Source organism: Dipodomys spectabilis, unplaced genomic scaffold (assembly GCF_019054845.1).
Source record: "Dipodomys spectabilis isolate Male_0828 unplaced genomic scaffold, ASM1905484v1 ptg000179l, whole genome shotgun sequence".
In the NCBI taxonomy this organism is placed as follows: Eukaryota; Metazoa; Chordata; class Mammalia; order Rodentia; family Heteromyidae; genus Dipodomys; species Dipodomys spectabilis.
This window is the reverse complement of record NW_024870856.1, coordinates 3,767,879-3,780,890: the sequence shown is the minus strand read 5'-3', so window position 1 is coordinate 3,780,890 and position 13,012 is coordinate 3,767,879. Positions and strand designations below refer to the sequence as shown.

At 41.0% G+C, this 13,012-nt stretch overlaps 1 protein-coding gene across 2 annotated transcripts in view; it reads left to right on the top strand.

The window, feature by feature from the left end:
* The window catches only part of Trio (trio Rho guanine nucleotide exchange factor), a 319,531-nt gene that overhangs the window by 254,247 nt on the left and 52,272 nt on the right, over positions 1-13,012 (top strand). The window lies entirely within an intron of this gene.

Sequence of the window (13,012 nt, the reverse complement as noted above, 5' to 3'; positions counted from 1 at the left end):
ATTTAGAGGAACATCATACTTTTGTAAGAGTATTACTAAAATACAGTTGTAAAAGGGATTCCTAACACATTTGTTTCTTCCTTTGTTTTTGTAATAACCAAGAACTCTACAATATAATGTACTAGGTACTGGCTTTGTGGTTTGGGGGAAATAGTCTGCTTCCTCATTCTACACAGCTGTAACCCTTTCTGAACTTAGATTCCATCCCTGGAGACTGACACTAGCCAACCTGCCCTGTGGAAAGGTGGACAGTGCTGTGTCTGGCAGGCCGATTACCGGCATTCCAGAGCCAAATTGTTTCCTTAATGCTCTATAAAAATGAGCGTATTTGTTACGTGACATTTATAAGTTTGCATGTTCTGGTTTTGTGTGTCTTTATGCAATTCATACTTTTAAGGCAGTAAAACTTTTTCCATGCTGACGTTCTGAATCTGGACTTAATTTTAAGATAGTAATAATAAAAATTTATATATGAATGAAAAGAAATCTGTCACTACTAAGATAAATCAATGTGGTATAAACCTCTAAGTGTAGAATGAGCTTTCAAACCATTTCGTAGTGGGGGATGTTTGTATGGCCCCTGTTTCATTTAAAGTTGTTTTTTCAACTTTAAGAAAATATACAAATTGCCCCCAAAAAAAGCGTTATTGGTTTCCTCTAACTTATTTGGTTTTTCAACATTAATAACAGGATAGTAGCTAAAACTATATTAATTGTGGAGACTACAGCCCCAAATTTAAGCTTTCTTCAAGTAAGACTAGATCTTTTAGCAAATACTTTGTGTTGAATATCAGGAAGGATTGTAACCATAGGTTTAATATTGATAGTTAACAGTGTTGGACTCTCTAGAGGCAAAATCAGACCTTAGAATGGTGTAAGAGTACCATATGACTGCCTGTTGCCTCCAAAATTAATTTTTTGTCCCCATAATATGTGATTGCCTATTCAGCACTGTAAGAAATACTGTATTGACTTGTGAATAACTTCCCAAACAAAATTTAAGTATCAAGAACCCTTTTGAACAAAAAGGGGGAACTTGTGTTTTTGCTTAGCTCTTTTTTTTTTTTTTACTCCAAGCTGACACTCAACTACTTCTAGCATTTTCGTGCCTAATTGGATTTTTCTACCATGGTGTCTTCAAACTGGGATCCTCAAATCTCAGCCTCCTGAAGAAATTATAGACTTACAGCCATGAGCCTCTGGCCAAGAACTTACTCTTTTATAACAGAGAACCTCCTTACCTATCCCTAAGTCAACAAACAGTTAATGCTGAGTAATCTAATTAGCACACTGATTTTTTTTTTTAATACCCTCTTTTTTTTTTTTTTTTTTGTCGGTCATGGGGCTTGAACTCTGGGCCTGGGCACTGTCCCTCAGCTCTTCATCTCAAGGCAAGCGCTTTACCACTTGAGCTACAGCACCATTTCTGGTTTTCTGGTGGTTTATTGGAGATAGGAGTCTCACAGTCTCTCCTGCCCGGGCTGGCTTTGAACTGCGATCCTCAGATCTCAGCCTCCTGAGTAGCTAGGATTACAGACGTGAGCCACCAGCACCTGGCTAATACCCTCTTTTTAAGTAGCAATAATCTTAAGTAATTGTGTGGAAAGAACAGCCATTTGACTCTTTGGAAATAAGGGAAATTGCAATTATGGAAATCAAAAATGAAAACAGCAAATGAGTAAAGGAAAATTTAAAAGAACTCCTGGTTTAAGAGCATTTAAACAGACCAAAGCACTGACTGGCACTGCAGGGTCTTGCCCTCCAGGATGTCATTCATTGCCTGTGTGGATATAGGATTCCACATAACTACCTCCCCTGCAGACTTCTGAAGAAGTGGTCCACAGTCCTCTAGAGCAGCCCTACTCCTGGGCTTCTATTGTTCACCTTAGGTAGTAGGAAGGGAAGGGGGTGGTCCCTAGGCCTCTGTTCTTGGCAGAGTGAGGCTGAGATGTATTCTCAAGAACAGTACCCCACTAGACTTCATGTAGCAGTGAATCACTTGCTGGCTAGTGAGGGCTGATATGAAAACTTCCTGTCATTCTTCACCCACCCCACCAACACAAATAGTCATGTAAATGGCACATGAAGAGTTTGTGGCCAGGGTAAGAATGGGTGGCAGAAAGTTGTCAGCCACAAGTGTCCTGGGCTTGTAAGATTTCTGCGTGTATTTCCAGTTTCATTTTTATGAAGGCTTTTTTTTTATCCAACAAGGCTATCATGGAACATCTGCTTTTGTCTTTGCATAGAAGTTAGGAAGGAGTCCAAATCCCCTCCAATTTATCACTGTCACGATAGTTACTTGGGGATTTTCCCACCTTTGCGACAGCTCAGACTCCAGGTTGCAGAAAATAAAGCCTGCTGTTCTCCCCCCCCCAAAAAAAAAAATATATATGCATACACAAACACACACACACACATACATATGTATGAGGGGCTTAACTCACATAAAAAGCTCTGAAAATGGCCCTGTCATTACAAAACAAATATGGACTAGAAACTCTTCAAATAAAGTCAGTATTTGTCCATGGTAGAGCAGGCTTGTAGTAAAAGCTCCAACATAAAAATGGAGTTTAAAAAATCAAACAACTTAGCTGGGTGCTGGTGGCTCACACTTGTAATCCTTGCTACTCAGGGGGCTGAGATCTGAGGATCGCCATTCGAAGCCAGCTGGGGTAGAAAAGTCCCCATGAAACTCTTTTTTATTATTATTATTATTGTGAAAATACCGTATAGAGGGGTTACAATTACATGGGCAAGATAATGAGTACATTTCTTATCAAGCATTGTTGTCTCCTCCTTTGTTTCCCCTTCCCATCCCTTCCCATCTCCCACCCCCGCCAAAATTGTAAAGTTCATTTTTCGACATAAGGACTTGTACATCTCATTGTTGCAATGGGTCCACCTGTATCCCAATTTAAACGATTTGTTTTTCCCCTTCCCCTCCACAAATTATACCAACATCAAATACAGTGAAAGCAAGGGTTATACCATGGGGGAGGGACATACAAAGCAACAAAAAAATCATCTTATAAATATGTTAGGAACAATCGCATGAAAGAAAAAATGAAACCTGAGACTCTTACCTCCAATAAACTACTCAAAAAAGCTGGAAGTGACACTGTGGCTCAAGTGGTAGAACACTAACCTTGAGCACAAAGAGGCTCAGCAACAGTGCCCAGGCTCTGAGTTCAGGCCTCAGGACCAGCAAAACAAAACAAAACTTTTACTGGTTGGTTTTTTCATAACTGTGATTTTGAAAATTATTTGGAAATTTTCCAGGCAAGCAGTTAGCCCGGGCTGCCTAATTCTCATTGTCTCATCTCTGGAAGGAAATGGAAGAGAGACTGGCAGGCCAGTTGCTACAAGGAGGGTGTTGGACTCAGTCTTCTGCTTCTGCCTTTGTTAGGGGGTAACCCAGAAGGTCCTGAGAGGCACCAATTGTTATTATCTTGGTCTCTTGTCACTATAGATGCCTGTTCAGCCACAAGGCCTAGCAGTGACCAAGCTCATTTTCTTGGAAGCCAACATCCTGACTATACTGTTGATTATTTTGTAACTGAGGATTCCTGCCCCATCCATTCAGTGGATTGAATTTCTTACATCAGTCCAGGCTACCCATCCTTTCCATTATCCACTATCCATAATGAGTTTTCATTGTTATATCCCTGAAGTATTTTAGAATTTCTGTTTGGTAGTATGTGAGATCCTTTTCATCTGAGTAGCCTAAGGATTATGCCATCTGTTTCATTTTCTTCATTTCGCTATTAAAATATTTAGTGAGGAGGGCTGGGAAGGTAGCTCAGTGGTAGAGCACTTGCCTTGCATGCATGAGGCCCTGGGTTCGATTCCTTAGCACCACATAAGCAAAAAGAAAAAAGACGGAAGTGGCGCTGTGGCTCAAGTGGTAGAGCGCTAGCCTTGAGCTGAAGAGCTGAGGGACAGTGCCCAGGCCCAGAATTCAGGCCCCACGACCGGACCCAAAAAAAAAAAAAGTTAGTGAGGAATACAACAGAAAGACATTTTAAATGAAATGGCTTCCAGACTAGAAATCCTGACAGAATTCACTCACAGGAATAAGTCTGAAAGGAACAGTAATGTTCGGTGTGTTATATTTGTGGGCACAGGTATATTCTCTGGTGCTTCTGTACACAGAAAATAAACAACATTACAGAGTCTCTGGGAGTCCTCAGAGCATATCTGCACATGCGACATGGTCACTGTTGGGTGAATGGGTAATCCCTCCAAGCCAAGCCTCAGTGGTGTAGCTCTTTGAGGAGTTGTGTTGATGAGTATTTGATGGGTTAATGAGCAGGCCGTAGTCTGCTGGTTCACCTAAGACTAGAGCACCGAGGGAGGGAGGGGAGGGAGGGAGGGAGGGAGGGGTGTGTGTGTGTGTGTGTGTGTGTGTGTGTGTGTGTGTGTGTGTGTGTGTGTGTGTGTGTGTGTGTGTGTGTGTGTGTGTGTGTGTGTGTAAGTGCTCAGGCACATGCCTCACTCTAAGACTTCACAAAGAAAAAGTTACAACAGTTGCTTCTCACAGAGTTGGTTAGTTGGTTTTCGTTGATGCTGGTAGCAGCATGGCATTATGGTGTTCAGGATTCACTCCAGGGGTGGATGGTGGTAACTTCTTCCGTGTGAGTGTATAGGAGGGGCTGCCAGGGAACAGTGGATACAGTGGTCATTTATGTACATTTTCTCAGGCACCAGAGACCATATGGTCCTCATTACAGCATGAGCCATGGCAATACTGTGCTGGGCCTTTGGTTGAATCTACGGATTACTTTTTTTTTTAATGTTAGGGCATCCATTTTTCTCCTTTGTCTTTCGTGTGTTTATTTCATATTTGACATCAGATATAAAGCTCACAATTCTTTTTGCATTACGGACCTTCTCTGCACCAAACTGTAAAGTATGTAAAGTTTACGTTTCACATTCTTTTGTCACATTTTTCAGTTATTACCATTCTCCAGATTTGTGCTCAGTGACTTCTCGCAGCTCTGGCTTTTGAAAAATAGTTTCCTGTGCTGAAATAACATCAGCATAACATGCAAAGCCCAGAGTGAAGTCCAAGACCCTTGTATGTGTGGAGAGACAGAGACTTCAGTGGACACACAGCATTGGTGTCCCAGCCTGGTACTTCCACCCTAATAGGCTCTATTGCTGAGGGGAAAGTTAGGAGTTGCTAGTCTCAAAGAAAAGTATTCCTGAGCACAGTGAGAATAAGTGGACTGGAGCAAGAAAATGAAAGTCAGTCATGAAAAGTTCTCAGATACTTAGAAGCAGACTATCGATTTTAATTTGGAAAAGTACTATAGAAATCCTTCTGTGTCCTTCACCACCAAAAACGTGAGCATATCACTGACTACCCAGTTTTGTCTTACACTTCATGATCTTAAATTAAAATTGTGGACTGTGAGGCAATGGTCATAATTACTCTGTAAAATGAAGACAAAATGTGGTCCCCTGAAAATACACCTCTGGAAGAATATCTGATTGATAGACTAGCTCACATTTAATGTAATGGAAAGGATATCTGGGACAGTGTGGCTCATTTGCTTGCTTGCTTGCTTCCTTGCTTGCTTGGTGCTTGCTTGCTTGCTTGCTTGCTTGCTTGCTTGCTTGCTTGCTTGCTTGCTTGCTTGCTTGCTTGCTTGCTTTCTGCATTGTAAGAAAATTACTTTGATGCCAAAACTAGAGAATTAAAATCTGCCTTGAGGAAGGTAAAGATGATACCTATTTACTCAGAGAGTTTGCTCTAAAATTCCGAGTGGTTTTTTTCTCCCACTTTGCAACTTATTTTCTCTCACTAGCAACTTATTTGTTCTTTGCTTCCTAAGTAATTTAGGTTTCCATGCATACAATACTGCCTTCCTTGTATATTAAGAGAGCTTCTTGATTGAAAACAATTTGCTACATTGGTAAGCCAGAAGTTTGAAAAACAGTTACAGGCCAAGTGGACCTCATTGAACCCTGCCAAGCTGGTCTCAGCAGGCTGATGGAATTATTTTCAGACTACAAGCAGCTATCTCAAAATGTCTTTGGGTTCTTTTACTTGAACACATGCCTGATCTTTATTTCTTCAAGTCCTTACAAATAGAATTAGAAATTAGCCTTTTACCTTGAGAATTTGTCTCTTGATTAGAGTTTCCTGATTAGAGTTTTTATCAAAAGATGCATTCTTTATTTGTCATATTTTTAATACCCACTGTGGATACAAAGATGGGAATAACTTTTAAAACTAGCTAGGTAGGGGTTGGGAATTTGGCTCCATGGTAGAATATGTCAAGGAAAGAAAAGTAAGTTTGGGAGACTCTGCAGAGGAGAATTTGAAATGTAAGACAGATGTTTATTGGAAGTCTCCCAGTACTGAATGCAAGTGTCTACATGGTGGCCATGCCTCATCAAGACATGACTTGGCTGTCAGCATTGGTCCCCGGGGTGCTCTGTGTGTGTGTGTGTGTGTGTGTGTGTGTGTGTGTGTGTGTGTGTGTGTGTGTGTGTGTGTGTGTGTGTGTGTGTTGGATTATGTGCTGTGAGTAAAGCATGCCTGTCTTAGCAGTTGCAGGGCACCACAAAAAAGCCTGCAACACCAGCCATCTAGAAAGAATGGGCCTTTGCAGTTCCGTTGTTCTTTCTTCCCATTCTGAACCTGGGGTGCTTTTCTTTCAGACAGATCATGTCACTATTCTATTTGCACTGCTTATCTTTTACTATTTGCCATTTCTTGTGTTTTATGCAAAATGGTAATTATTGCCTTATATCTGTGTTATTTATGAAAGCCATATATATACACACACATGTATGTGTATGTATATATACATGTACATACATATTTCTTCCCTTCCTCACCCAAGCAATGTGGTAAGGCCCATGAATCCCTACCATTGTACCCATTAAAAAATAAATAAAACTAAAGCAAAAGAAGGTCATTGACTTTGAAGATAGTATACCCAGCAAGTAACAGGCAGGATTGGGACCACACCTCATGGCCTTACTGCTATTTGCCTACTCAGCAACTATTACAGAACCCCTGCTTGTGTCCTGCAAGCTGCAGAGACACAGCATGAACAAAGCAAGGCAAGTATCTCCTCCTTGAGCATGTGCTGTTGATGCTATAAAACCAAAGAAATGCAGATTCGGGTGAGACATTTTAAGTTCAGGGTGTAGAGTCTTTGATTCAGTTTACTGCGGTACTCAGCAATCTAAGTGTTACTCTAGAAGGCTTATGGGACTCTAAGACATTCTACTATTGAGAAAATGAGGAGAGAGCTAAAACGAAACATGATCCTCCTTAGTCTGCAACTAGCAGGATGTGGCCCCTTCCCCCTCTTTCGTGAATTTTTTTTAAAGTGCTTTTATTAATCACAGATGTTGAGATTTACAGACTGGGAATAGAAAGATTGCTCTTCTCCCAGCAATTCTGGCACTGTGTGCTTTCACATGGTGAGATTTTTCTGTGTGGGGCTGGAGGTCAGCACTCTGCTTTCCTCTTTATCTTTTCCTCTTTTTTCTCTAGCTTTTTCCTTCATTTTAAAAAGGAATCTAGCATAGCCTTTGAATGAACTCTGATCTTCATAGAGAAGCCATCTATCTGAGGGTTTTTGCCCTCAGAATCAAAAGCGATAAACTTTAGTTTGTTTTCCTAGACTTTCAAGCAGATCACTCTTGAGCATCTGTTTGAGTGACTGTTGTGTCAATAGTATTTCTTAACTTTGAAGTTTACTTTACCATCCTTATAAGAGACAAGGTACGGGCTGGGAAGGTGGCTCAGTGGTAGAGTGCTTGCCTAGCATGCATGAGGCCGTGCGTTCGATTTCTTAGCACCACATAAGCAGAAAAGGCCAGAAGTGGTGCTGGCTCAAGTGGTAGAGCGCTAGCCTTGAGCACAGAGAGGCTCAAAGTCAGTGCTCAGGCCCTGAGTTCAAGCGGGAAAAAAAAAAACAGAGAGAGCGAGCTTATTTTTTAAAAAGAAATAGAATGATGTCACTCATCAAGTTTGTTTAGTCCATTTTCAGTGTTTTCTGAACACCTTGCCAAGCCTATGATTATGAACCTAATGCTTGTTGTCTGTCAGTATATTCATAGATTACATAAATGTAGTATTCTAAGTCCTATTCCTGGATACCTTACTTAGCCCCACTAATACTGGTAAAAAATGGCACATTACAGTTTATAAAGCTAGTTCAGTCCCAGTAAGCTAGTTAGTCCCAACAATCCTGTGAGATGTGAAAACCAAGTGTCATCATGTCTGCTTGGGGTTATAGATGTCAAGGAAGAGAACCTGGCTCAGATGCAGGCCAAGATTCTTTGTAACATGGGCCATCAGTCCTTCTTTTGCATCTAGAAACAGTGAGTTCTCCCCAACTGAAAAAAGGAAGCAGTATTCTCCATTGTGGCATAGCATGAGTTGAGAGCATTCCTACAAACAAGACAGTGCTGAGGGAAGACTCTTCCAAAAAGATCATTGGTGAGGGAAAGGCAAAAGAGACCAACTGAAATGAAAAAGAAGCAGGAATAGACAAATAGACTTACCATAATATTGCTCAGGTCATCTTGGTCCAAAGTACTCTTCCTGGCCCTGAATCATGTCTCGTTTGATGGGTGAGGGTAGTGCCTGGCCCCTGAGCTCTGGCCTGTGAGAAGGAAAGTAGCTTTTAACAGGCAAGTGAGAATTAGGCTGAAAAAGGAAGGTCTTGATCTACTCCGATTGCCATCTGAGAAGCAAATAATTCACAAACTTGACTACAGTTAGATAAAATAGTTTGTCACAGAACTAATCAGGATATATAACTGACTCAGGACATCTTTGCTTCCAGTGGTTCACATGAATTGTCAGCTAGAAAAGGAGAAATGGAAATAGCCTATAGTTGGTTCATTTTCTCCCCTATTCATCATTTATCTCCTATTCACCATTTATACCAGTAGTTGAGCCTGTAGTTATAAACAAACCAGATATAACACCCCCACAAAGCTGAGAGTCTACCACCATGGTCAACTTCTTATCTTGATAGCTAGGCAAAAATGCTGGGAACTAGTCATGTAGAGTTTTTTTCAGTACCTTTTTTATTGTAAAAATACTGTACAGAGGGGTTACAGTTACATGAGCAAGGTCCATTTCCTATCAAGCATTGTTACCTCCTCCTTTGTTTTTCCCCTGCCATCGCTTCCCTCCCACCTCCACAACTACACTCCCCCCACCTCCTAAATTGTTAAGTTCATTTTTCAGCATAGTGTCTTGTGCATCTCATTGTTACAATGGGTCAACCTGTATCTCTATTTAAGCATTTTGTTTTTTCCCTTCCCCTTCCCAAATTAGAGAAGTGTATATACAATATGCAGGGCACCAACATCAAATACAGTGAAAACAGAGGTTACCATGGGGGAGGAACATACAAAGAGACAAAAAAATCACATGGTACATGATAAATATGTTAGAAACAATAGCAAGAAGGAAAAAACCACTTGTGTCCCTATCTTGGGGTTCATTTCCCTTAACATCATCGTAGCTGGTCATATGAACATAGCTTTTGACCTTTTCTGCTTGTCCCAGACATATACTAGTTATTGCAAATAAGGGAAACCATGGGTCATGTAGAGTTTTGACACAGGACTCCTCATGAAGATTATCTTTGCTGTTGAGAAAAGCTGTCCACAATCAGATCCTGAGAGACAGGAGGAGGCAATGCCTAGGGGAAAGGTGCACACAGGGTCTGAACTTCTTATGTTCAACATTAGACTCAGACTCCCATTCTGACAGCCCTCTGCCTGTTATAGCCATCAGGACTTACTTCTGGGAAACACAACTGTGTATAGATCAGCTATTCAGAATCTCCTTAAGGACACTGCAAATAATAAACGCCAGCATGGAATTTATGCTTAACTTAACTAGAGATGCCATTAGGGCGTGGTTTGTATTTTGGGAGTTTTTTTGTTTGTTTTGTGCTGGTCCAGTTGCTTGAACTCAGAGCCTGGATGCTGTCCCTGAACTATCATGCTCAAAGCTAGTGCTCTACCACAGCTCCACTTCCAGCTTTTCACTAGTTAAGTAGAGATAAGAGTCTCATGGACTTTCCTGCCCAGGCTGGCTTTAACCCACAATCCTCAGATCTCAGCCTCCTGAGTAGCTAGGATTACAGGGGTGAGCCACCTATGCCAGCCTAGAGTGTGTTTTGTATTATTGTCAGTATTATTAGATATTACATGCAGAGTCTTGAACTTGCTTACTTGATTGCTTCAAGACTGGTGATCTACTACTTGAGTCATGTCTCCAATACATTTTGATGAATATTTTAGATATGGAGTCTCAGGGGTCTTTCTGCCTAACCTGGTTTGGAATTGCCATCCCCCTTGTGTAGCTGGGATTACAGAAAAGATCCCCTGGCATCCAGCTGGAGCACCTGGCTTAATTCAGAATTTGCAACAGGAGAGTTGGTCTAATGGGCAAGTTTGTTCTTCATATAACTGAAAACAGAAACTGTATTTCCATGAATGTTGAAGTTTCAATACTTTAAGCTTTTCAAAGTTTGTGTCACAACCCAGCATAGAACCGTTAGGCTCCATGGGTTTGAATTTTTGTACTAAAAATAAAATTTTAACTTTAATATCTTTCCAAAGAGGGTGGGTCAACAAGCACAAAGAATTGAACATTACAGCCATGAAATGGGGGCGGGGGGGGGGGGGAGGGAAGGGTGTCATGTATCTTTTTACCATAGGTTGGACTTTTTAAAATTTGCTTCACCAAAATTACGATTATTGTCTCAGATTTACACAGGATAGAATAATCTTAGAGACAGATGAAGACTTCTTGCCTCCACATCTTTAGCCTTCTGAAATGAAACACATTTCAAAGTGAAATTCAAAAGTCAGCAAAATGTTCTTAGAGATAGTTGCTAGCACAGTGGCTTTTCTCTAAGCACTGGGTATTCCAGTGAAGTAGTACCACTTAGGTGAGTTTGTAAGTCCAAGCTCAGGGAACAAGCTGCTTATTCCCTTCACAGTTCCCTTTCTCAGTGCCAAACCCCTTGGCATCCATCTATGGCTTGAACCTTCCTAGCTCTAGGGTGAGTGTTTGGGTGGCCATGCTTCCCACACTTGACCTGCCAGGAGAGCAGGAAATAACTTTGACCTGCTTCCCAAAGGACAGAGGACTAAATCCATAGAGATGCTAGGAAATGTTTCTAATTTCTTTTTGTTTTGAAACTTTTATGACCACCGGCTTCTTTCCCAGGCAAGGCTAAAAGGCACTAATAATGCTGCTAATAAAGCTACAGCTGCGAACCACAGTGTTCTTGGCTGGAGTTCATTCATGTATGAATGTATGCATGTATGTATATAGAGCCTCAGAGTCTCATGGACTTTCCTGCCCTGGCTGGCTTTGAACCTTGATCCTCAGATCTCAGCCTCCTGAGTAGCTAGGATTACATGCATGAGCCAACGACGCCCAGCCTAGGAATTCTTTGAGTGTCTGCTGTTGCTCAATCTAAAAAATTTTTTTCTCTTAAAAACTTACCAAATCAGGGTTGGCTCTGTTGTTTAGAGTCCAATAAGAACCATGATTTAGATGTGTTTCCTATAGAGAATTTTGGCTCATTGGAGGGGCTTCTCCTCCCTTTGATTTTAAAGTGGGTCATCTTTTTTCATTGTTGCTGTTTCTTCCCTAATGTGTGAGATAACGTTTCTGAGTCTGCTAGTGAAGAAGCTACATGTACATCTGGGCTGGCTCTGTGAACACACCAGCTGTGCCTACGCTGTCACCTCCTTCACCCTGCATGTGCCCTGTCCATATGGGTGTCAAATAGCAAAGTCTGACCAGGACACATTTCTCACTGTGTGTCCAGATATACAGGTAGGCATATAAATGACTGTTTTTACTAAAGAACGACAGGTTTTTTTCATTTGTAACTTACACAGTTTAATTTATAATGTGTGTCAACTTACATAGCTAAAACATTTTTAACTTTCACTTTAAAATCTTTTTTCATGATTTTGTTAATCAGGAAGATGGGTGAAGTTTGGTATTGTCAAAGGTCAACAAAATTAGCTGGGCATTGGTGGCTCACACCTGTAATCCTAGCTACTCAGGAGACTGAGATCTAAGGATCTCAGTTCAAAGCCAGCCTGGGCAGGAAAGTCGGTGAGACTCTTATCTCCAATTAACCACCATAAAACCAGAAGTGGTGCTGTGACTCAAATGATAGATAGAGTACATACCTTGAGCTGAAGAGCTGAAGGATAGCACTCAGGCCCAGACTTCAAGACCCATGATCAACAAAATAACATTAGGAAACGCATACTTGAAAGGGGTGTGGTGGAATCAAGGGGAAGGAGGGTAAAAGAAAGGCTGGTAATGTGGCTTAGTGGTAAAGTGCTTGTCTAACATGCATGAAGCTGTGGGTTCTATTCCTCAGTACCATATAAACGAAAAAGCTGAAAGCGGCGCTGTGGTTCAAGAGATAAAAGTGCTAGCCTTGAGCAAAAGAAGTTCAGGGACAGTGCCTAAGCCCTAAGTTCAAGCTCCAGGACTGGCACCAAAAATATAAATAAATAAATACACATTGTACAAAATTGAGAAAAATGAAAGGAAGGGGGTTTGAGAGGGAGGGATGAAAACACTCAAAGGGGTGACATTAACTAAGATGCGTTATATTCATAAACTGCTTTGTTGAATGATGACTCCGTTATACAGCTACTTAAAGATAATAAATTTTAAAAACACACAAAAAGAAGATAGGTGGAAATTATGTTCAAAATGTAATCCTCCAATGTCTGTGATATTTTAAGCAATTTATGTTTCAAGTCTGCAGTAATGACACTGGTCTTCAGGTTTGGTAATATGAGTTATTTTTTGAGGGGACAGTGTATCTCTAGCAAACTTATATTTCCTAAACATTCACAAAGTAAGAATGAAGGCCATGCATGGAGAATCACAGATCTAGGTCAACCTGGGCAAAAAATTAGTGAGACCTCCCATCACAGCCAGTAGAGCTTGGCATGGTTGCCCACAGGAGGTATA